The following is a 24503-nucleotide window of genomic DNA, read 5'->3' as shown; positions in this document are numbered from 1 at the left end:
TGCAGATCCCAGTCCACTAAGTTCACAGCATCCTCTCAGGGCTCCCCTGTTTAGTGCAGCAGACAGTAGTCTGGAAACCAGTACAGCTTGCAGACTCGTGGACAAAATTGCAATGCCTCTCTCTTGGAATGGGATGGAGCCTTGTGCTGGGAAACCTAACAAATGGGCAAAGTGGAGTTTATGTCTTCAACAGAAAGCAGTCAGCCTAATGTCTTCCAGCCTTCTCTTGGTGTGTGTAGGCTACCCTTGCCCCAGAGCCTGATGTAGCACTAGGTGTCTTTCACTGAAAACCATAAGAGAATTCTATCTCCTCCTTCAGAACTGGGACTCTGGGTTCCTTGTGGATATTGGCGCTGGAGTTATGCAAGGAATCCCCTATTTGCCTTACCATCTCTGTTGCAAATAGGTCGGGCATTCAAAGATCCTGTTCATGGGAGTGTTGGGACAGCTGGATCCTTGTTCAGTTCTTGCTGCTCCCAAGAATGGAGCACAAGATCATCTGCTGAGGCTATTTTAGATTTCTAAATGCTGTACAGTGTCCCTCTGAGCTCCTATTTGTGTGCAATCCTACAGCTTCCTGCTAAGATCTGTGTGAGAATCCTGTATCTTCATGTGTGAAGGTTTTGCTATGAGCACAGTGTCCCAGGGATTAGGAAGAACTTTGAATTCCTCACTTAGCTCAACATCTGGAGCATATCAGCTGTGAGCCCTTTTTCTAACCTTTAGCTCCAAATATTCCTTGGACCTTGCTTTGTAGATGTCCACTTGTTGCTTGGTGGGAAGCAGGCTGCAGCTTTCCAATCTTTTCCTGCCAAAAGCATAGCATCCTTCCTGTATGCAGCAGTTGATTCCTGTTGTCTCAGATGGGAGCATGCATTGCTGAAGACAGTCTTCCACAAAACCTCTAGGCGTGGAAATGTCCAAAGCCCACAGCTGAGTGAGGTGAGATCCTCGCCATGGCCATCTCTGTATGGCTGGATGGCTACTTGCCATCTGCCACCACCATCTTCCAGCCCTCCATCATAGCACAGGGTGTGGCATCTTGGATTCTCCCTTCTTGGTACACCCAAGACTTTTTTGGCTTCCCTGCACTTTTTGGTTTCCACCTGCTCAGGTAATTTTTCAGCAGTGCTGAGCATTGCTAAGTTTCATGTTGAGGCAAGATGTGGCTCTGCAGTTTTGGCCCATCTTTATTTTTAGCTGTGTAAGGCATGGTTGATGGTATCAGAAGGAAGTTACACAGCCTCTGGAGCCCAATGAGTCATCCTGGATCAGGACCGAGGCTTTGCTAGCTTCTGCTATAACCCTCATGTGATGTAACTGTGGGAAAAGGCAGAACAGAGAGAGAAGCAGAGCTTTTAGAAGGGTTTTTGGGTTTTGGTTTGTTGGTTTTGGTGGGGTTTTTTTGTTTGTTTGGGGTTTTTTTTGTTTGTTTTGTTTGGTGTTTGTTTTATTTTTTGGTGTGGTGGGGTTTTTGTTTGTTTGTTTGTTTGTTTGTTTCTTGTCTGCAAAGTTGTTGAATTTACATGTTTAAAGATATTGATTGTTATCACTCCTGAGTGTGGTTCAAGAGGGTCCTTTGTCTTCCCCTTGTGTCTTGTGCCTGTGTGAGAGAGGTGAAAGGAAGAGGAGCTCTGCAGCATGCATAACTGTTTAGTGGCACTTAGCAATGGTAGGGAGGAGTTTTCAGGGCAAGAAACAAAGTAGGAACCTTTCAATTCAAGAACTGAATTGGATTCAATCAAGGCACAGTGAGATTTCATGCAGCGGTACAGACCTGCCTGAAGTGGAAACTGGAACTGAAGAGCAGAGGATTAGGACGTACCTGCCAGGATGCAACAAGAGTCTGAGACCCCCATTCCCATCTGGTGCTACTGCTATCCAGGAAGAGCTCCTGGGGCTTTCTGACCTGCAGGCAGCTGTGTTGGGATGGACTGGACAGGGGCTGCATGTCACCTCCATGGAGCAGGCCCTGTGGAACAGGTGAGGATGTTGAAGCATCCTTGCCTGCCACAGCAAAAAGGAGATGCAGTTAAAAAGCCCTCTATTCCCCAGATCTGTCAGTGTGGCTCTCCTGTGACTTGCCTTGAGAATAGACAAGGTGGGGTGCAATGCACCTGGGTCCAGAGTAGGGTCCTTGCCCCTGAGGTGGGCAGGGATGAGGGCTTGTGGGAGTGGGCTTCCACCTCTGCCCCCTTTCCTTCCTTGGTGAAGGTGCTGTCTTTTGGGAGTAAAATTGAGGCTTTGAGCTGTTTCATGTGTGGAGCAGCAGGAAGAGGACAAGCAAGGGGGAATGGAGACAGGGGAGTCTCCATGCTGGATTGTATTGCTATGGCCACTTACCACTAGCAGCATCATTGACAAGGTAGAAGAGCAGTCAGGCAAATGTGCAAAGTGCCACAGCCCTCAGTGCAGCCCAGTCCAAGCTGTGGGCTTGGCACCCCTGGACTCCTGCCTGACAATCTGGCATCTGGAGCTGTTCTCTGGCAGCAGCCTCAGGATGAGTGGCCACAGGTGTTCTGTCCATCCTTTCCCCTCTTTCATCCCTTGCTGGAGTGTGGGCAGACAGCTCCTGTTTATAGACCTGTTCGGTTTGAAGCCCTGAGCTGCAGAGCAGGCCCAGCCAGGAAGAAAGTAATCTCTTGATCCCCCTCAGTGTACCGTGTACTGCTGCTCTTGCTTATCCTCAGTTAATCAATGTAAGTGGCTTCAGCCATGACTGCACCTTCCCAGGATGCCTGGCCCTGTGCTGTGCTGTTCTGTCCACCTTGCACGGCCAGTTTGCCTTGCTCTAGGGTATCTGTGCTCTGAGGGAGAGCAGACACTCTTGTGACCCCTCTGATATGGTCTGAGACCATCCTCTGGGGTAGGTAAAGGAGAAATTAAGCATTTTTGAAGCTGCCTTTGGGTAGACCCCTTACCAGATACTGGTAAGATAGCTGGCTTTCATTGGTGAAGGGGAAATCATGCGCTCACTAGCAGAGGGAGTGGGTCAGGAAGCCATCTCCAGCCTGGCCATAATGTGAGTGTGACTGAGACCTGACCTGTCATCCATGATATGCCTAAAGGCCTGGATGTAAGCCAGGGAAAAGGACCAGCTGGCAGCAAGCAAAGCTTGCTCATGTCAACATGGATGGCTGTGTGAGCTGTAAACCTCTCTCATTACACTTCTCAAAGGTCACTGCTGGCAGTGAGCTGCAACGCCCTGCCCACAGCTCTGTGCCCAGCCCAGAGTGAGAGGGGAACCATGTTCTTGGAGATGTATGGAGGTTATTTGGAAGCTTGCTATGGGGTGGCACATGCTGCTCTAGTGTCTGTGGCCAGAGTCTGTCTGGGACTACGATGTTCAGTCAAAAATGGATGGGAAAGGATGCCAGGCTGTGAGCTACCCAAATAGCTATGCACTCACAAATGTCATAATCCTTTCCTGAGCTGTGACCTCTCCTTTCCAGGATAAGAGGTGTCATGTATTGCTCTGAAAACAATTTCACCCTTTTCAATATGTTCTAGTGTTCTTCTCTGTTGTAGGGTTACTGTAAGATCTGTAAGGACTGCCCACTTCCTCCAGTTATGCAGTTTCAGTCATCTTAAAACTGCCAAATAGGCTAGACTTGTTTGCACAATGTTCCCTGGACTCCAGACCCTTGTGTTTGCAAGAGACAGCAAACAAGGAGGTGGAAGCTGGAATATGGAGGCTCTAGGAAAGCCGCCTATAGCAGACAGCAGTCTGCTTCCTCCCTCTCACTTCCAACAGGTTCATTCTGTGTTCAGAGGGGAAGAGCTTGCTCTGCGCTGGGAGCTGGAGCTTCCTTCCCATGGAGGAATCTGGGACGCTGGTACCTGACACTGAAGGCAGTTTTGGGTCAGCAGCTCGAGCACTGCTATCCATATATGTGACCTTCAGGAGCTGGTATGAGAGTTGATGTTACATTATATTATGGGTGCAGGTGACAGCAGAAGATGGTAGAAGTCCATTGAGCCACACTGTTGTTCCCTCTGACCCCACTTTCATGGCTGGTGGTTTCTCATCTTTCCTCTGGACCGAGGTCCCGAGATGTGCTGTGAAATATCATGGAGTGATGCAGAGCCCAGCAGATGAGGCTCTGGGTCATATGTGTGTTTTGGGGTAGGAATTGCCATTTTCTAGGTCAGAAGATGTTTTCTCTTTTATCATTTGTAAAATGTCTTGCCTGCCAAGATCACACTGCCCAAGGCTCAATCTCTTGGGTGCTGTGACCCCAAGAGTTACAACCATGTAATCTTTGAAGTGCTGCCCCCTCTTTCTCTGTCTTACCTGTTCATACCATACAGTTTTAAGCACAAAGAACCAAAAAAGCCTAAAGGTACTGGAGTCAAATAGTCTGTTGCTGATTTGGGGAGGAGTTAAGATAGGCAATGCTGGAATAAATATGGAGAGGCAACCAAGAGCGATTTCCTCCTGGTTGAGCCATGGTGTTGAAGCTGGGGGAGTGCTTCGTGGGTTATGTGTTACTTTGATTTGCCTCTGCCATTACCTGAGGCAAGTACAGGACATGCATGCCTACTTGTAATCAGCCAGGGACACCATCCTGAGTAGTGTCACTCTGAAAAATTGCCTGTGCCCTGCGGGACATCAGGACCGACCTGAATGCTGCTGCTGTGGAAGAGTGGTGGGGATTTCAGCAGAGAAGTGATAGATCAGTGGGACCAAGGGGATTCTTTGACTCCATGGGTGTTTCTATTGCATTCCCTAAACTGTGAGAAGGTAGCTGAGTCCAGCTGTGCTGTACAAATTGTCTGGAAGATGCATGAAGAGTGGCTTGCAAGAGCCAACTCTTAGCTCCACTCAGGCCAGGAGAAGATGCCTGGATGCCATGTATCAGGATTTTCTTATTGCAGTCAGCACTGTTGGAGCTGTCAGACCAGCACTGCCACTCAGCCCTTTCTATACCAGCGTTGCATTGCTGATGAGATTAGCATAGCTGGGCCAGCAGTGGACAAAGGGTGTAATTCGCAAGATCCTCTCTGCTGTGGCTGCCAGCAAAATAAAGCAGATATGGCATCAAGTAGGGAGTCTGAGCTTTGCTTTCACTTCACCTTTAACAGCAGCAAAAGCTAAAAATATAAGCTGTGTTTTCGGAACTAGAACATTCCCAGGCTTTTCATCTAGGTCTGGTCTTCTGACCTCTTTTCTAGGCTGACAGTCTGGGATCTTAAGGTATTTGCAATGATCTGTTCTGGCCATGTGATAAATCTGGAGAGAGAAAACAGAAGAATTGGTGGCATCAATCTGCCACCCTGAAAGTGCTCCTCTTGCTGCTGTGCCTATTCCCTGTAACCAAAGGCTGTTCTGTGGCTTAGATTTGTAGGGGAAACAGACTTACAGCTCTTCTCTTTCTTCTGTGCAGCAATTTCCCTGGCAGCTCAATAGGGATGATTTATTACATATTTCAGCTGTTTAATTCTGTTTCCCTACAATATGACAGTGTTGGTGTAATAGAGCAAAACGCAGTGATGTTTGCAGAGGAAGGCTGCTATCAGAGGTCACCCGTGTAATGTAGGCTGGAAGCAAGGAGGGACAGTTCACCAGGAAATACCTATGTTCATGTACTAGGCACTTTTGGGAAGGAACAAGCATCTCACCCTTAAAGCATCCTCACTACAGGACTTCAAACATTGCTGATGAAGCTGTTTGAGCTTGAGTGAGAATGCTGCCCTCCAGAGCCTGGGAAAGGTCTGACCAAAGTGGTGGTCTGGAGGGAAAACGCAAATTCTGTCTTTAAATGAACCTTCAAGTGCTATTTTTGGAGTGTGGGTATTTTTGGGTTTGGTTTTGGTCATTTTGGGGTTTTTTGGTGGTTTTGGCGGGGGGGAGAGAAGAGTGCAGTTTGGTTGGTTTTTGGTGGGTTTTTTTGTTGTTGTTGGTTTTTTGTTTGTTTGTTTGTTTGCTTGCTTTTTGTTTTTGTGGGGGCTTTTTTTAATTACTTTTTGGTGGTGGTTTGGGCTTTTTTTGGTACTAAAAAAAAAAGGCATCGTTTGTGCAAATCCCTGTATAGGCAAGAGAGAATTTCCTTTGGAGTGAGCTGGCCTGAAACTCAATACGTCTCTGATGTGTGTTAACAGAGAAATGAAAAGATAGTACCATAAAGTGATAGGGGATAATGAATTTCATCTAGTATTATGTTGTCCTGGGAGATAGAGCTGGGGCAAGGGTATTGCAATAATGTTATGCTTTGCATGACAATAACAGCAAATACCACCTTAACACACTTCCCTGGAGAGGGGTGAAAGGGTCAGTTTTCAGAGAGTCCTCAGGAAGGTGGAGCAAGGCAATCAAGAAGACAGACGCCTGGGAAAAGATGCCAGGAGACTTACATATGAGCAGTGTGTAACAGCTGTACATTTTTTGCAGCTTGAGTTCAGTTTTCCCATTCTTTGTCCCAGCTGAACTGGGCAATGCTGGACTCTTAACTTCACTGCAATCTTGAGAAACATACTCATGAAACCATAACTTTAATAACATTCATGAGATGTCTGACCCAGAGCCTGAATGAACAAGTCTTGAACTTACCTGTCTACAAGGCAGATAGATGAGTGGTGGTTTGTTATTGCACCAATCAGGGATTTTAAAGGGTTCTGTTGTGGGTGAATACTGCTGTAGACCTGGTCCTGGGAAGCTTTACTGGTTAGCAGGTCCTCAAAAGGGTTTCTGTATGTGTATGATAAAATTAGAGAGCCTGAGGCCAGTACCTGGAAACTTAACCAGCTCCTGGACCAGAGTATCAAGTCTTCACTCAAACACAGGAATGTTTTAAGGTAAAAAATGCCATGACTTGTTCTCAATGAAGTTCTCAAAACTGCCTTCAGTGTCAGGTACCAGCATACAGTCCCCTAGTTCTCAATGAAGCATTCGTTCCACCCCCCACCCCAGCCTTTTGAGACCTGTGGCACTCTTCTGATTTATAATGCTCTATCCAGGTCTTTAATTCTTTTTTTTCTTTTTTATTTTTTTTCCTGGGCTATGCTAAGTTACTGCATGTCCTGGTCCCCTCTGGTGGCAGAGAGCATGTCGGTCAGTTTGTGTAGCTCAGCCCAGTATGGCCAGCAGCAGACTGAGGCCAACTTCTGCTTTAAGAGAGGTTGGAACAGAGGAGAGTCACAATTGGGAAAGCTGCATGATGTAAAATATGTGGGTACCTTTAAATCCCTTCCCATCATTGGGGTTCTCAGAGTTCTTGGTACACTCTTGCTCTGCTCCCCATGCAGTGCCAGGGGCTTGGGGCTGCCCACCCACTTTCCTTCCTCAGGGCAGGGCCAGCATGCTGTGACTCAGTTTCCCTGAAGCCTGAGGAGAAGGAAGGGGGTGGAGGAGGACCAGAAAGGGGCAGAGGGGAAGTTATAGCAGCTAGTAGGAAATGGCATTTTAGCGTGATGCAAGGTGGCCCTACCCCATCCTGTCTGCCGGGTGGTGTTTTGGGGTGCAGTGGTACAAGCTGACTCTGTCTGCCATGGAACTCGTGTTTCAGGATGTTGTTGGGCAGCTCTATTCTAGCTGCGGAGCTGGCATTTTTGGCAGCCCTTGCTCCGTACTGCCTTTTCCTGTGCCAGGGATCATGCTGGGAACTTAGACCTGCCTGTACCTTCCATGTCTCCTGCATTCCCATGTCCAGGATGCATAATTATGCACAGTCCCAAGCACCGCTTCCCCAGCTTGTGACTTTGGGCTGCTGATCAGGATGTGGGTCTGAGCTTAACTCAGACAGGGCAAGAAGTGTGTAGTAACAGCCTGGTATCCCTCGCTGGCTGATTTGCTCCTGGTCATGGAGCAATGGCTCTGCCTGGGGGCAGGAGCAGAGGAATCTTTGCAAGACTGACAGTGGGGTACCCAGTCCCAGCTGTTTCCTTCCTCATCCGTGTTCCTCTGTGTAACCCCAAATCTTGCATGCATGGAGCATATTTTGTAATAACCCTGCTGAACTGAGGGCAGGCAGAGCAAAACTAGGAGACTATAAAGAGATGTAAGCCCAAACCCTGCCTGTGTTGCTGCAGCAGTGTGAGGCACAGTAGTTTGTAATAATGATGAACATGGACAGAGACATCCTTCCCACCCTTGTGTGTATCTGATGCCTCCTTCGAGCCACCAGCAGATAGTACAGCTTTTTTGTAAGTGGAGGGTAGGTCCCGCTTCCCATGGATGCTGCAAACTGCCTTGCTTCCATGAAACTCTCTTCATTTGAGGCAGTGCCCTAAGGGTTAAGTCATGGTTGTGGGATAGGGATTGTAACAAGAACAAAGAGAGCTTTTAAGTCTGTGTTGGCCTAGGAATAGAGGGAATTGATTGAGCCTTTCCCAGTGTGTTGAATTAGGAAGGTCATGGAGACCCTTTTGCTGGGAGTTAGCAGCCTTTGAGGTCCCTGGTGCAAGTGGGGCAGAGAGAAAAAAAAATTGTGAAATAAGTGAGAGCAACTCAGTGGAGAGCTTTAACAGCAGGTGGAAGCTGGAACTGTATCCTGGGGTTTACTCAGCCATAATAATGCCTGAACATAAGGCTAGGTACCTTCTCCCTGGGATTTTTGGGTGGTTTGGTTTTGTTCCACCTCTTTACTCCTATTGAATTTATGGCTGCCCCACACATGGCAGCACCTCTGGTGTACCCAGAACCTTGGCCTCTCCAGCCTGCTCAGGGCTGGTGAAGGCAGCAGAGGGTAAAAGGCAGTGCCTGTTAAGGGAGGATCTTTCCAAAATGCAGAATAGGAGAGTCTCTGGTGCCTACATGGACATTTTGACAGAACAGGAAGCTTCATACCCACCTGAGCTAAAACTGGATTTTTCACGTGTAGTTGGAGCCGGAAGGCCCAATTCTAGCTGGTTTCCAAGCCCCTCTTCTTAATGTTGTCTGCTCAGAATGCCCCATGGGGCACAGCAGCAGAGGGTCCAGCAAAAGGAGCTAGGGAAAGGATGGATGGCAGAAACTTGTTTCCCTTCCTGCAGCAAGATGAAAAGTGGACACAGGTAGTTTCCATCTTGAGCTTTGGATGGCATGAGCCATCCAGCCAACATATCCAAGACATGTAAGGGAAAGGTGGTTAGTCCTTAAAGCTTTCAGGTTTTAAGTGCCAGCTTAAAACCTGAAAGCCATTTGCTTTGAGGTTTGGCCATTCAGCTTCATCCACAGGCACAGCATGCCCCACAAGCTGAGCTTTAATTGAAACTGATTCTACTTCTGATCTTTATGTTGGATCACATGACATCAGATGTGATTTTTGGAGCAAAAAACTATTTGGGCTCTGCCTGGGAGATGAAAGCTGGTTCCAGGCAATATCTCATGAGGATGTCTGCAGCCACCACCTAAGTTAGCAGCCTAGAGGCTTCTCTACTTTTATAAGCACTAGATGGGCAGGACTGTGGGAGCACAGAGCTGCATGAGAAGAGGGGCTGTTTTGAAGCTCTCAGAAACCAAAACATCTGTTCAGCCTGTTCTTAGGGTCATTCTCTGTGCGTCTGTCCCAGCAACTGTTTCAGCAGAAGCATCAACTTCATGGATTTGTTGCTGCTTAGCATTGACTTTGAGAAGGTGTGAATTCCTTAATCTGTTGTTACTCCAAATCCTCTCTTCTCACCCTGTCCTTTGACATCACCTGTGCTGCAGAAGCTTGCCACTAACAAACATAAAGGTGGATAACTGGGCTCCTCTCTGCTGATAGTTCCCAGGTTGCTGACATGGAATGTGCTGTTTGAGGACAGCAGGGTCTACTCACTGTGTTTTGGGTAAACATTCCCCCACCTGGGCTGCAGAAGGGAACATGAGGCACTTGCAAGGGTTTCTCTTGGTATGGAAGAGTTTGTCAGAATCAAGAGCAGTTTGGCTGTCTCTGCTCTTCTCCTTCTCCCATCCCAGCTGGAGAGGGATGTTGCAGATGGGATGTTACCCCTCTGTGAGTCACAAAAGAGGGTGTGGCAGGAAACTCTGGCTCAAAAGTCAGTCAGTCTGGCTCAAATTCGATCAGTCCACAGCTGCTTAACTGGATGTAGGGCAGTCTCTCAGCTTCCCCTGTGCTCGGGGGCTGTGTCAGGGAGCTTACCATGTCCAAGAGCTCATATAGTTTGTTGCTGCTCTCTCGGCGGCTCCTACAGTTTGTAGACAAGCCCATTTTTTCAGTGGTCGTAGGCTGATTTAAGCATGTCTATTTAAATTGCTGGGTCTGCCCTGGTGGTGGTTGCCGAGTTTTGTTCAGGAGTTTGTCCAGTTGCTGTGACTTTAGTGACACTGGTGTTGGCCCTGCTGACACATGGCGAGCGTTGTGGATCTCCCCACTGCTCCCTTAGACAGGACCTGAAGTACTGGAGCATTCTGATGAGAGGAGAGGTGCTGTGAGGGGGAGCTGCAGGAGCTCATAAGGATGCCATGGGACAACAACATGTATTTTGTTGTCCTGAGAGAAGAAGCTCTGTGTATACATATTGAGGATCAAAAATTTTAAAGTCCAGGGAGAAGCAGCAGCTCTGGCATACAATCCTAAGCTTTGGCAGAAAATCATTCTTTGTGCCTATTAATATGTGGCATTCCAGCCCAAAGTGTTGTCCCTCACTCCCAGGCCAAAATACAGTTTACTTTGGCCTTAACTCCTGCATATCAGGGCTTTCTGTCTAAGCTGGGGCTGTGTGACCCTGCTGAAGACAAAAAGCTTGACTGACTTGTTCTCTTGCAGTGTACTTATCCCAAGTATCCTGTGTGTGGCTGCAGGTAAAATGCTGCAGCTGGCCAAGTGCTCCTGGGTGGAAGGGACCAGAGCCCTTTGTCAGCATGACTCTGACCCATGTGATGTGGAAAGAGTGGGAGAAGAGCCTGTATGATGCCAGTAATTTTCTGTTGTAGTCAATAGGAAATGGATCCTCTAGTTCTGACAGGCAGGGTTGAAGGTCTGTGACTGAGTGTGCTGCAGGAGCCACATCTCATGCTCACACCACAGCTCTCCTGTGCTGAGACACAGATGGATGTGCAGAACCCCTGTGTGTGCCACAGATCTCACTGTGGGCTTGGCATAGCTGCACAGTTTCATATTCCTCTAGTCACCTTTGGCTGCTGTGGCCTCTCTGAGGAGACTGAGGTTACCTGGACAGCCCTCGGAAGGGCTTAGCAGGTGGAGGCAGTGTGTGTGGCTTGAGAACAGGCCAGGATGTGGAAAAGAGGGGAGGGAGAGGATGTGAGGCAAAGCCTGTTTGAGTCTCAGCCCCAAGCATTAGGGAATTTCCAATCAGAGGAGCAGCCTGGAGAGGATCTGTGCATACACAGATCATGTGCATGACTTACACTGTCCACACTCAGAAACTGGCCAAGCCTGTGGGCCCTCCATGCGCAGTGGCATTAGCTGGTGCCAGCTGACTGTAGCCAGGCTTAGAAGTAATTCTGTGTCTCCCAGGAATCTGTCCACCTTTTACTCTGGAGAGTAAAACCAGCCTAAGTGGACGTGTTTAGCTGTAGCCAAAGGCAACTTAGCTGGCAGATATCTTGCCTGTGGATCTGAGCTGTGGCAGGGCTGGGTAATTCTCCCACAGCCAGTAGTGTTGGGCTGATAAAGGGAATAGTTTTGCCTGGAAGGCAGCCTCGGAGCCTGGAGGAAGCCCTCCCCTAGCATTGCTCCTTATCTTGGCAGCAGTCCCAGCCTTCGTCTGCCCCTTCTTCTCACAATGGACTTAAGGCAGTGGTGTCATCCCTACCTCTCTAGGTGCTGTGGGGGGCAAGGGTTCTGGCATGGTTAGGCCACCCTTCCCTGTTTGCTGCCTTGCAAACTCTATGTCATTGCCCATTTTGCACACACACTCATATACACACACTGCCTTTGTACATGGGCTTGTGGCAGAAATTAGTTAGTCAGGAGGGGTGAATCACAGGGGAATGAGTCAGTGGGAATCAGAAGACAGGTGCTTGTCCAGCACAAGGCTTTAAGGGAGCCCAAGGGTCTGGCAGCTTATGCTGAGTCCCTGGGAGATGGGCTGAGGGTGCCAGAGGAGATCTAGGAAAGCCACAGGGCTTAGTAGGTTGAGGCAATGCCTGTGCCTTGGGAACAGGCCAGGATCTTAGCTACATGCTGAACTCCATCTGTGGGTACGTTGTTGTCCTGGAAAAGCTTGCGGCATCTTTGGTGCTTAGGCTTTCCCAAAGAGGAGCACTGCAAGGGAGCAGTACAGGCACTAGGTATGCTTGCCTCCAGTGAGTGAAGAGGCTCTTCATCCCCACACAGGCAGTGGGGTGTCCAGCCAGCTCTAGGCAAGCTAGGCAAGTCTCTGTACTGGTCAGATCCTGCCCAATTGTCTGAGAGAGCAGATGAAGGATGGGAAAATGAATGATACTTGTTGGGGCAGAGAATGATAAACAAATAGCTCTGGATTGAGTGAAGACAGCATGGAGAAAGAACTGGGATGCAGATAATACACTGGAGATTTGGGGACAGGGGTGGTTGTTGGCTCCTAAACCCCTTGTATGACCTGGGCTCTGCTGCAGACTCTTGAGGGTATTGCAAGGGTCACAGATGGCTGCTTCCCTGCTCTGGACTGCTGAGTTTCCATTTAGCACAGCTGGTCTCTGCTGAGTTGGACTCCCAATTGTCCTGCTCATCACTCTTGCACCCAGGCCCCTTGTGGGCATGGTGGAGGCAGCCTTGGTATCAGAGCCACAGCAGCACAACCAAAGCTCTCTTTGTCTAGAGCCAAACTTCTTGGAGCAGGTACTTGGGAATTCTGTAATGGAATAATGTAAGTGTATTGCAGCAGGCACTGCTATTGCTACCAACCAGAGCAAGGATCAGATACTTGCACAAAAGCAGCTCCTGCTGATCACATTTTGAGATGAGTCTCTTTTTTCAACATCCCCAAGGTATGCAGGTGCAGGTACCTCCCATCCTCCTTAGTGGCACCCTTGACTGGGCAGGATGGAGCCCAGCAGGCTCCAACAGTCTTTAGAGATGAGCTGGAGCTCTGGCTTCTTGTGTGCTGCAGTGGGCAGAAGCTGAGAGTGGTGGGCTTGTGTAACCTGGAGGAGGGAAGACAGGGAAGGGGGCACTTACTGCTGCTGCAAGCTGTGGGTTTGTGGTGAAGCTGCAGCTTTGGCTCTCTTGGGAAGTGCCCATGGGCAGGATGAGAAGCAACAGCACACAAGGGAAATTCCAATTAGATATTAGGAAAAAAATATTTCCCTGCAAGGCAGATAGACTCTGGAGTAGGGCCCAGAGAAGGAAGGCAGTTTCCACACTTGGTGACTTTCAGCCCCTGGCATGGGCAAACACCAAGCAGTTTGTTTGAACTTGGCCCAATGTTAGCACGATTGGACCCCGACCCTCTGACGTACCTTCTTACTGTTGTTCCTTAGTTCTTAAGTTCTCAGGTTGCTTAGCAATGTCACATCTCATGGACTATTGGGTTGACCAGCTTGGAGGCACATGGAGGGCTTGGGGTCTTGTTCTGTCCATCCTCTTCTCACTTGGACTCATCTGTATGGTATTAGCAGTGGTGGGAGATGGAGGCACTGTCTTAGGGGCATTGCTCAGCTCATTCACTTGCCCAGCCTCTCTTAGGTGGAGCACCCATCTCTCTGTAAGTGTGCATTATTTCCTTCCCACATGAACACAAGAGTCCAGTGGGCAGTGAAGCACAGGATGTAAAGCATCCTCCTTGCTCTGCTGGAAGAACAGAGCTGTGATGTGTAGGGGGGTGCTGGTGTTTTTGGAAGGCTCATGAGGATGCTGGCCTCCATTCCTCCAGATGTAAAGTTTATCTTTCTCATGGTGCCTGTCCCAGAGACAGTGGTGATTGCAAGGGAAGTCACTGGTAGCTTTTTTAAAGGTTCCAGCTGCTTGACCATCCTCAGCAGATGTACACTGAGATGAGTGCAAAGGACTGTCTGGAAAGAATTATTTGCTCCCAGTATTTTCTGTTTAATTGCCAGCCTTTTATTCTCATGGCTGCTCTTTTCCTGATCTGTCCTGCAAGGCTGGCTGCTGGCAGTCTTATGAGCCTTGTGTTCAGGAACAACTTTGCTCTGTGATTTATTGTGTCTCCAAGCTTTGACCTGCTGTCTGATGGTGCAGTAGTTGCTGTCTGGTGTGTAAGTGTTCAGAGGGTGTTTACAGTGTTTGGCCCATTCTGTCTGCAAGAGTAATGAACCAGAGCAAAGGGGTCTGCTCATAGCCTTGGTGCCTGTGTTAAGCTGACCTGCAGCACTAGCTACATCTGCTTTCTCATCTGGCAAAGGCTGTGTGGTTATCCAGGCTTTATTTCTGTGGGTTTTCCAGGTCTAGAACATTCTTGTAAAATGTGTTACTCCTCAGGTCCCTTCTGAAGTTGCTCCTTTCAGCCTTTCCCTTGGGCTGGTTGACACTGGGCTGCCATCACCCTGTGTGTTCTGTTCTCCCTTCCTTGGCAGTCCACATGTAACTCAATATGGCTCTGGGCATGCTGGCTTTACTTGAATATCCCTGTTACAGCACCCCCCTGCACTTTGGGAGTGTCAGGATCTGGTGGTTTGGGCCAAGAGGTCTCTGAGGTCTGTTCCCAGCTGCAGGAACAAATGCTGCGTGTCAGAAGATGAGCTGGTTTCTGGTAGGCCTTGGAGAGCTCTTAGGTTTCTCACAGGCTCTGTCTCCCACAGGTGTAGAGGGACCTTGTGTCCTCAGGGCACGGATCAACCACCAGGTTGAAGGTGTTTTTTACTTAGTTGCCTCTGCTGTCTGTGGGACCCCAGGGGTGGTTCACTCTTGTATGGATGAGGAGATTTGCAGTTTCATGGGGGTGTAATAGGAGCTCCATGTCTCCTGCTGCCCTTCATGTGGATATGCCTACAGTCCCTCTTAACTCCATGTTTCCTTTCTTAGGGCCTTCTGCTCTCATGTGGTTGCCCTCATTATGGGCAATAGTGTGAATGTTTAGATGACAGTTGTGGCACCCTTTTCCTAAGTCCAGCAGGGTGTTTCACCTCCAATCCTACAAGAAAGAGAGGTTTTCCTTTTCTATGACAAGGTGCAGGACATTGAATTCATGGTGGAAATACTCCTGTGCAGTAGCCTTGATTGTGTCTATCTTCTTAAAATCAAAGATGGACAAAGACTCACCCTTATGGCCCAAGTACCTGGCCAGCACATGTCATTACTCTGGCCTGTGCTAGACTTGAGCCTTTCTAAATCGCAGCTGGAAAAGGGTGAGTTGGGTGGGTGTGCACAGCCGTGTGTGTGTGTGGTATCTCCTCCCTCTGTGCCACGTGTCTAGTGCTGGGAGTGGAGAAGGTGCTGAATGTCCCCACAGCTGCTGCAGCCTTATCTGCAAGCTGCAGCTTGGTAACCAAGCAGGAGGCTGAATGCCTGTGATCAAGCACCTCCCTTGGAGGGCTCTTACAGTAAAAGGAAGTGCATTGCAAGAGGGCTTTCAGTGGGGAGGGGCAGTTCCCACGGGGCAAATGCTGCAGTGCACAATCCTTGCTGCCCTCCACACTGCATGCCATTTGCCTACTCTCTCTTCAAACGTGTAGCTTTGACACCTGGAGCTGATCAGAGCTGATCATCTCTGGGACTTTCTTCACTGCCCTGAGGTGCTTGGTGACTGTTTGGGGATGTATGGAAAGGTGATGGTGCCATGGGTCTGTCTGGTGTCAGGAACTCATGAGTGTGTGCAAGGAGTCTTGGGCTGGTGGGGCTGTGGGTGTGTGGCAGTTGGGAATGAGAGGAGTCTGGGCTAAGTTAAGGTATGAACTGCAGCAATCAGGAGGCAACAGAGCACAGGTAAGAGCTAGGGGCTTGCACTGGGGGCTCATGGGGTTAGTGCAGGGTCTAATGATGGTTGAGGATGGGGTAGGAATGAAGAGGAGCACACTGGTGGCGATACAGAGCCCAGCTGCCATGTGAAGGATGTGGGGAAAGGGGCAGTGTTGTGCATCTGGGTTTAGGCAGTGTGAATGGCTACAGGGCATCGGGGTACAGAAGGAGCTGGCTTCGTAAGGAGGCTTTGGGTGCCTGTGGCTGTATGCAGTGGTGACAGAGGGAGAAAAGAAGAGGTGGCAGAGCTGGAAGCAACAGGGCTGCCATCACCTGCTCGGTTCTGTGCTGTCTTCTCCCACCTTGCAAAACATCACCCCACCACCAGAGTTCCCTGTCAGAGGCTCCTGTTCCTGTGCCCAGCTAATAGTGCTGGGAAAGGGGCTGGGCTGTTCAGGCTGCACAGCTAGATCATGCTTCCCATGGTGCACAGCCCAGGACAGGCAGCTGACAGGAGGGGAGTTACTGTAAGTGATTGTCTTACCACTGGAGTTGAGTTAAACAGATTAGTATACAGTTCGCAGAGTTTCTGATGCAGGCACCAAATGCAGGGTGTTATTCTTCCTCTTGGGAGATCAGATAAAACGGACTCTTGGTACTGAAGTTCGTAGATCGCTTAGAATGGTGAGGCCCTCATCCAGACTGGGTCTGGGGAATGCCTCCCTTGGACAAACATCCTTATTGAACTTGAAATGTGGCAGTGCATTGGTGCCCCAGTCATGGCCAGAGATCTCATGCAAGTCAGACCTGATGTGGTCCCTACCCTTGGTGAGATCCACTTGCCTTCTCAAAGCCCTTCTATGACTGTCTGCACAGGTGTGTGACTTAGTAATCACATGGTGGAAAATTTCCCATTGGTTTCAGTTGGCGCCAAGCTCTGGACTGGAACAGCCAGTCTGTGGGGTCACCAGTGGCTGAGATCCCCTGGGCCTGTCCCTTGGGCCACCACCTCTGGAATGGGATAGGAGGGCTGGAAGGGAGCTGGCTGACTATTTCTTGCCTCAAGGTGACTCAAGGTTGAGGCCAGTGTGCTGCCCCAAGTCCAATGCCATGGGGCTCCCCAGTGCTGGCTGTACCTTCCCCTGTGCAGCAGCTGCCCCGAGGTGAAAAGACACAGCTTTTTATAATGTCGACCCAGCACAGAGGAATTTGCTGCTTGTGGACAGCTGTTGTCCTGGGCCTGGCTCGTGTACTCCAGCACTTCTCACTCAGTGTTGCCTCGGGAAGGGGAATAGGGGCTTGCCCACCCTCGACTCCCTGTGCCACACCCAGGCAAGTGAGTGCCACCTCGGGCTAATGGGGGTGAATAGCTGCGGTGAAGCCTAGCAGCATCCTGCTGCCTCTGCAGGGATCCTCTTGGGCAGCAGAGAGTTTTCCCCACCCCCAGCTCTGCCGCTGCCTCTTTGTTTTCTGGCAGAAGTCTCTGTGCCTTTTCATTGCCGTTGAGGCGCCGAGCAGGAGCCTACATGTGCCGCGTGTGCGTCTCGCCGGGAATGTGATGTGGGCTGGGAATCCTGCCGGGCCAGGCATCTCTCCTGCAGGGCAGCAGAGGCCAAACAGCAGCTTCAAGGGGTCTCCTTCCCATGGACTGTTCCTCCGGTCAAGCGAGGCTTCGAGGCAGCTGGTCTCCCTCACAAAACCCTCTTTTGCATTGACAGCGCTTCTGCACCTTGCCACAAGTCGAGTAAGTTGGATGGGAAGGGGCCAGTCCTCAGCTGGGCACTCGGGCTCTCCGCTCTGGTCCCCCCCTCACTCCCACTGGGAAGGCACCTGAGATTAGAGCAGCGCCAAAGGCTATGGAGCTGGATACAGTGGTGGCTGAGGATTGCTTGAGCTGCGCCTGCCTCTCCATGTATTTGATCTCTCGACTTCCAGCGGGGACTGAATTCCTGTGCTGGATTCTGGGCTCGGCTCTTGTGAAAGGATCCAATTATTTTAGAGCTTTGAGCATCTCCATTTGCTGCCCATATTTGCGGCGCGCTGGCTGGAATTCCAAGTGATTAACGTGGCTATGACATCCCTCCTAGGGGTGTTATCTTTGCTCGCTGTCCCCCACCACCCCCCTCTTCCTCCTCCGGCAGCGAGCGAGCGAGACAGGCAGGCAGAGACAAAGGTCTGTCCTCAACCTGGGCTGTCCTCCCTGTAAGTGGCTGCTGCATGGGATTTCCCTGCCCTGCCTGCTGCAGGTTTCCTGGGCTCCTGGTCGAATACTGGAGCTGGGTGGCCATGGGCTGTATCGCAGAGGTTTGAACCTGCTGGGCTGGGTGGGCAGGGAGTGCTGCTGGCCTTGGAGAGCTGCCCGATTGTCCTGCCGGATTTTAAGCTGCTTTTCATTCTTTGACTGCGCTTTCCTGGGAAGAGGGGCAGCCGTGCGTGGAAGGGAGGTTGGCGGGGAGGGGGTTGGACGTGGGGGAAAGCTTTACACAGGTGGCTGTCGCATAGTGGGATCTGCCTGCAGACCCTGTAAACCCCCCTTCCCAGCCGCAGGCTATTGTCAGCATCGCATCTGCAAGCCAGGCACCTGGGAAGGGTGTGCAGAGACGATCTGTGCCAGGACAAGGGGCATCAGAGGGAGAAGGGGTAAGTCACTGGGCTGAGAGCTTCTGCTCCAGCTCCCCCAGCTCCCAGGAGAGGTTTCATTGTGTTATCCTGACTTGGCTGAGCAGGAGGGCTCAGTCCCTGCAGCACCTGTGTGTGGTGCTAGGGCACAGGAGGCACTGCATGTTGCTGGGCAGACCTCAGCCCTTGAGGAGGCTGCTGCAGCTTGGAGCCCCAGCAAGGTGCACTGCAGAGGGCTCCTCTGTCCCTGGGGGCTTCTGCACCCTATTAGTGCCACCTCCTGTGGGACGGGAGGGAGCAGCTGCACCTCACAGACATGGTGCTGTGGGCACAGGGAGGTGTCAAGTCTCTCTCTCTCTCTCTCTCTGTGTCTCTGTGAAATCTGTGTCTGGTGATTTCTAGGAGCTCACGCTTGTGACATGAGCGATACCTCTTGTCCCATCCTTCCCCTCTGGGCTCTGGCTTCATCTCCTTTCCTGGCAAGATGTGGCCTCACTGAACAAGGCTCTGCAGGTGCATAAATCTGGCATGGCAGAGGCCTCCTGAGGACCTCGAGAGCAGCACTTGTCCTTGCAGTGGGGCAAGGAAGCTCCTTCCCTCTGTATCCACTCACCTTCCCTTTCCTTCTTCCTCTGTCTTGTTTCCAAGACCAAGTGTCAGCTCCTTCCTTCCTCCCCAGCCTGAACTCCAAGACAGTGCCAGAGCCATGGCCAGTGGTCATTTTTCCTTCAGGCACAGTTTGCTCCTCTAGCATCTCCCTAGTCACCTTCTCCCTGGGATTGCCACCTCTGCTACAGTGCTGGGTTGTCCCCAGCCTCACAGGTCTGTCTCTCTCCTGGTGGTGACATGCCTGACCTGTCAGACTGCAGGAACCCTTCTCTGGTGGCAGCATTGCTGTTAGTGCTGCCATCCTTTGGGGTCATGACAGAAACTTTCTGCTTGCTGGCAGTTCACATGCTCTGTTCTTGGCCTGTGGCTAGGAGCTCCTGGGTTTGTGCTCACACTGTTTAGATTTCCTTCCTTCTCCTTGGGTTCAGATAGGACCAATAGAATTGCAATTTATTCTCCAGACAGTCTGTTTCCAGCAGTTTCTGTTGCCTCCTCTCTTGTCTTGTACTCTGCTTGTTCTGAGGATGGTTATTTGCCCTCTTATAATGATGTCCCTTCTTCTTGGTTGTGTGGTTCCTGCTTCACCCCCAGTGAGGCCGCCACTGTCTCTCCATAGCACTTCCCAGGAGAGGAAGTTGGAGATAAGAGGGCAACAAAAGCCACTTAGGGGTTGTTTTGGAGCTTTTTTTCTGGTCTAAATTGTGCAAAGACCCCTTTGGGCCCTGCCAGACACCAGGCTGGTGCTCTGTCCCAGACAGCAGTGCCCAGGTCAAAGCCTCTTGTCCACTGGCCATGTGTCCTTTTTGACTGGCTGGCAGTGCTTCTCTGGGAAGCCACTGGATCCCCCCTGGATGAGAGTGCCAACTTCAGGCACAGCTCTTACTCTCTTCCTTGCACTGGTGGTGTGCTACCAGCCCTGCCAGGCTCCCAAGGGCTCTGTTTTGTGGCAGATAACCTCCCTGGCCAGGGACCCATCCTCACTTGCCACCCTGCTCTGTTGCCTCCAGACTGAGACTATGGTCTGCTATTCCTGGTTTCCTCCTGGCTGTGCTAATAGGAATGGAACCAGCAGGTAAGCCAAGTCCCTGACCCAGCCCCACCAGGCCTGGCTGTGTATTGCATGTCAGGCTCTGGTGGCTCAGAGTCCCCAAGGAACAGAGCATTTCTGCCCCAGTGGCTGGCACATGCTCCCTCTCTGCAGGTCATTTGGCACTGGGTATTTCTTGGGTGTTGAAGCGTGGTGCCCTTCCCCAAGCAAAGAAATAGAGGAAAGCTGTGCCTGGCATAGCTCCAGATCCAGGTGCTGGGAGATCTTGGCAAAAGCACAGGGCCCTGTCTATTTTCTGAGCAATGAGAGGGCCTTGGCAGGAGCAGGGCAGAGAGTGGAAGAGCTCTGGCTGGGCTTCCCTCAAGAGGCAAAGCTCTTTGAGTCCTGTCTTAGAGCACCAGCACTGACTGAAACACTGTCAAAAAACAAAAAAAAAACAAAAAAACAAAACAAAACAAACAAAAAAAAAAAAAAAACCCAAAGACAAAACACACACACACAAAAAAACTAACAACAACAACAAAAAAAACCAAACAAAAAAACCAACCAAAGAAAAAAAACAACAACAAAAAAACCGGGATCATGTGGCCTTAGGAGGGGCCAAACCCTTGGTCTGGGCACATGGAGGCCCATGGGATGTCCACAGGGATGGTATCTGTGCTGCTCACCTGAGCTGGTGCAGCCCTGGGCCTGGCTCTGTCCCATCCATGTGGCTAAAATTCAGGCTGTGCCAATGCTTAGCTCAAGGAGAAAAGCCAGAGGTGACCAGGTGCTTTCTCCCTATGCCTGCTTGGAGTGCAGGAGGCCATGGTCCCAGGTTTGCTGTTCTGCTCTGTGGAGAAGTGGTGGGCTCCCTTGATGCTGTAAGGGGCTGAGCTCTACTGTGGGCTGGATGGGCTCTCAGCAGGGAGGAACTGCCCTGGGAGGCACCTTGCACTGCCAAGAGAGCCTCACTGGGATACAGCCCTTTGCATCTCAAGGAGAGTGAAAAGCAGAGCTATGCCCCATCTGTTCCTCATCCCAGACTGATAGGCATTCCTCCAGGAGGGTGTTCAAGGAGATCTTAGGATGTACTTGGAGACACTTTGAGTGATACTTTCTTGTCCCTACCGTGGGGCTGGCATTCTCCAGCAGAATGCTTCAAGTAACAGTATCTCGGCTTGGCAAAAGGTGGTGCAGTCCCTTGTTCTAGCCATGTGTTCTAGTGGCTGGTGCTAGCAGCACCTGATGACTGATGTTGAGAGCTCAGCTGGGATGGATTTGTGGTGCTAGCAGGTCAGCTTGTCCTTATACATCCATTCTCCTGAAAGGCAGCTGCTGCTGGGAAGAAAATGGCTGTGACTTCAGAGGGACATGGGGAAGAGAATGAAAAGATGCAGGTGAAACTGTGTGTTTGTTGTCGCATGGGCACACTCTTTCTTCCACTGCACCAGGCTGATTCTTGCTGTTGGTTACTGATTTTGCTTCCCAGTGGTTGATAGTGCCACACAAGTCATGGTACAAGTCTCCCTCAGGGATGAAGGAGGGAAACAGCAGCCTTCCAAGCAGGCAGAGTACCGCATATTACCACTTCAGCATCAGCCCACAACTGAGGGCATTCACTTGCTTTTCTACCTGCTTTGGTGCAGGCCTCATGGGGTGCCAGAGGAGCTGGTCTTTACAAAAAGTTTTTGTTGAGGTTTTGGACCCATGGTTTGTTATGCTGCAGCACTGATCTGCTTTGCTGCAAGTGCTTCTTGGGTGCAGTTGTGTTGAATCTCAACAGGTCTTGTTCTGGCTGGTTTCTGGCAGTGCCCTTCCCCAGCAGTGGTGGTGGCTTTTGAGCTCTCAGACTGGAGAGCAGTCCAGCTCTCAGGGACTGGTCATGACACCCTGTAATTACAACTCTTATTGGAAATGCAGTGAAAGAACAGCCTGTTTTCTGGGACAGATGAGGTCAGGCAGCAAGCACAGCTGAAGCTGGCTTCCCATGTGCATGTTGCAGGGATGCAGAATTTTCCAGACCAGGATGCCAGGAGGGGATTGCACTTGAGTGTTGCTGCCTCTGAGCATCCATTTTGGGGTTTTTGTTCATCTGCCTGACCCTGTTTTTTCCAGCCTTCAGAGCAGTACTCACTGCTGGCTTGGGGTGCCCTGACAGTGACTTCCCGCTGGATGGGTGCTGCAGTGAGCCCTCATGCATGCATGACGAGGGAGGTGGGGAGGGCATGATCCCCAGGGATAGGCACCATTTCCTTCTGGAGGTGCCTGGGCTGGTGAAGCCCATGAGTTGCCTCTGCCACAGAGGTGCTGAGGGTGGAGATGCCCAAGGGCTCCTGCCCACTCTGAAGATATCACACCATGAGATGCTGCTTCAGCTGACTCTTCTCCACATCCTCTTCCAGGCATCAAATCTGTAGTGCCCATGGATTATGACCACAGGGGAGCTGTGTTGCATCTGCAAATCTCTGTTGTGCATCAAGGGCACATCTGAACAGGTGAGTGCTGTCCACATGAAAGGATTGCTATCTCTGTGCTGGGGAAAACTGGTGGGGGGGCCATCACAGCTCAGGGCTGTCAGGATCCTCATTTCTGCTTTCCCTGACAGACATGTCTTATTGGAAGAGAACAATTCCAAGCTCTTCTCCTTATCTGTAGGGCCAGAAAGTGTCCTGTGCTGTGGGTGGAAGGGGGAGGAGGTCAACATGAGACCAGGAGCTAGCTGGAGGCCCAGAGGTTGCTGCAGTGTCTTGGAAAGCAAGGCATAAAATGATCATCAGAAAGGAAGAGGAATCTGTTCCTATGCAAAGGGTTTGATACAGGAAGGCATACAAAAGGGATGTAAAATCAAGCCAGGTATTAGAGTTCACAGATCAGCTTAAATTTTTTGTAGTTTAGATAGAAATCAAGGTGTTAGCACTGCCTCAGGTGGCTGAGATGTATGTGGGCTTTGATTTGGGAGGCTGGGAAAGGCTGAACCTAAATGCTGCCTTCCCTACCTATATAACCCTGCAGACAGAAAGCACCCTCCTGCCCTTCTCCCAGGAAGCATCTGAATCAGCCCAGCCCTGCATCTTCCCCTTTTCTTCCCCTCAGAGGCACTGTGGACACTGAAGAGCTGGAGAGGACGTTGCAGAGGTTTGGAGGCACACCGTGATGGTGGGAGCCATTCCACGGCAGCCACGCCGCTTCTGGGGGGTGCCTGACTGGCAGGTGTCTTCAGCTAATTGTGCCAACGACCACCTGCTGCGGGGCAGAGAGGTTAACCTGGAGCAAAGCAGGGTCCTGCTGCAGAGGGGTAAGTTTGGGGGGCAGCCAGGACAGGCTGCAGTGTTGTGGACTACACAGAGGGGTTGAGGTTGGCAGGGACATCTGGAGGTTATCTGGACCAGCCTCACCTAGAGCCATTGTTCAGGACTTTGTCCTGATGACTTCTGGATATCTTCAAGGATGAAGATTCCACAACTTCTCTAGGTAGCTGGTTATAGTGCTCAGTTACGGTAAAACAAAATGGTGTTTTCTGATATGCAGAGGGAACCTCTTGTCTGTATATCTAGGTAAGATCTCACTGAGCCTTCTCTTCTCCAGGCTGAACAGTCCTAGTTGTTACAGCCTGTCCTCATAGGACAGATCATCCATTTCCATAATTTTTTTAGTGTCCCTTTTTTGCACCCTCTCAGATGTGGCCTCACCAGCACTGAGCAGAGAAGGAGAATCAGATTGCTCAACCTGTTGTTAATGCTGTGCCTGTTGCACTACTGTTTTTCTTTGCTACAAGGGCACACTGCTGGCTCATGGTTAACTTGGCACCAACCAGAACCCCCAAGGTCTTTTCCGTTGTGCTGTTTTCCAGCCAGTTGGTCCCCAAAGAATCCTGGTACATGGTTATACCTTTTATTACTCCTTTTAAGCAATCCCTGGTCTTGAGCACCTTGGCCTGCCATTTTCCCATCCATATCTCAGCAGGGTCAAAATAGCATATGCAAGCTCACTCTCCACATAGCCTTGATCCACTTGAAGAACAAATTTCCCTGTTGCTCTCTTGTCTCTAGGCTTTGCTTCACAAGATCAGGCATAGCTGCAAAGACAGGCAAAAGGCAGAGCTGCCAGGCACGGCCAGTTTGTCCTCAGTTTGCTGGTGACTTTTCCTGCATCTCCTCAGTGCTTGCAGGCATTTCAGTATTTTTCCTGCCTGAAACAAACCAACATGTGGACAGCATTCTCACAGCTCTCAAACTAGACTGAAAATCAAAAGTGAGGCACCATGCTGCACAGAGAAGGGCAGGCCCTTGGAGCTGGCAGGAGTGGGTGGATGGTGACCCTGGTACCTCCCAGCTTCTGCTTGAAGTGCTGGAGATGGCAGGTCCAAGCTGGCAGAGGTAACAGGGATGTTAGGCCAGGTTCCTGTTCTTGCCATGGGGCTGGCACTATCCCAGCCTCATTCAGTGCACGTGGCCAGCACTGGGAGATGATGCTGCCCAAAGGGATGATTAAAGGCATGAGCCCCTGGGACTGGTCTGACCTGCCTG

The 24503-nt window shown here is 50.5% G+C and overlaps 1 protein-coding gene across 11 annotated transcripts in view; it reads left to right on the top strand.

Moving 5' to 3' along the window:
• ATOSB (atos homolog B) overlaps positions 1-24503 on the top strand; it is a 39324-nt gene that overhangs the window by 6664 nt on the left and 8157 nt on the right. For 5 of the 11 annotated variants that reach the window (XM_066338394.1, XM_066338395.1, XM_066338385.1 and 2 more), the window contains 2 exons: positions 22380-22472; positions 23071-23272. The gene's annotated coding sequence lies outside the window, so the exon portion shown is untranslated. Of the gene's footprint in view, positions 1-17196; positions 17464-19999; positions 20020-22379; positions 22473-22989; positions 23273-24503 lie in introns of those variants that run through there. The other 6 variants (XM_066338386.1, XM_066338388.1, XM_066338391.1 and 3 more) reach the window with 4 other exon arrangements.

Source organism: Sylvia atricapilla, chromosome Z (genome assembly GCF_009819655.1).
Source record: "Sylvia atricapilla isolate bSylAtr1 chromosome Z, bSylAtr1.pri, whole genome shotgun sequence".
In the NCBI taxonomy this organism is placed as follows: Eukaryota; Metazoa; Chordata; class Aves; order Passeriformes; family Sylviidae; genus Sylvia; species Sylvia atricapilla.
This window is presented reverse-complemented; position numbering and strand designations above follow the sequence as displayed.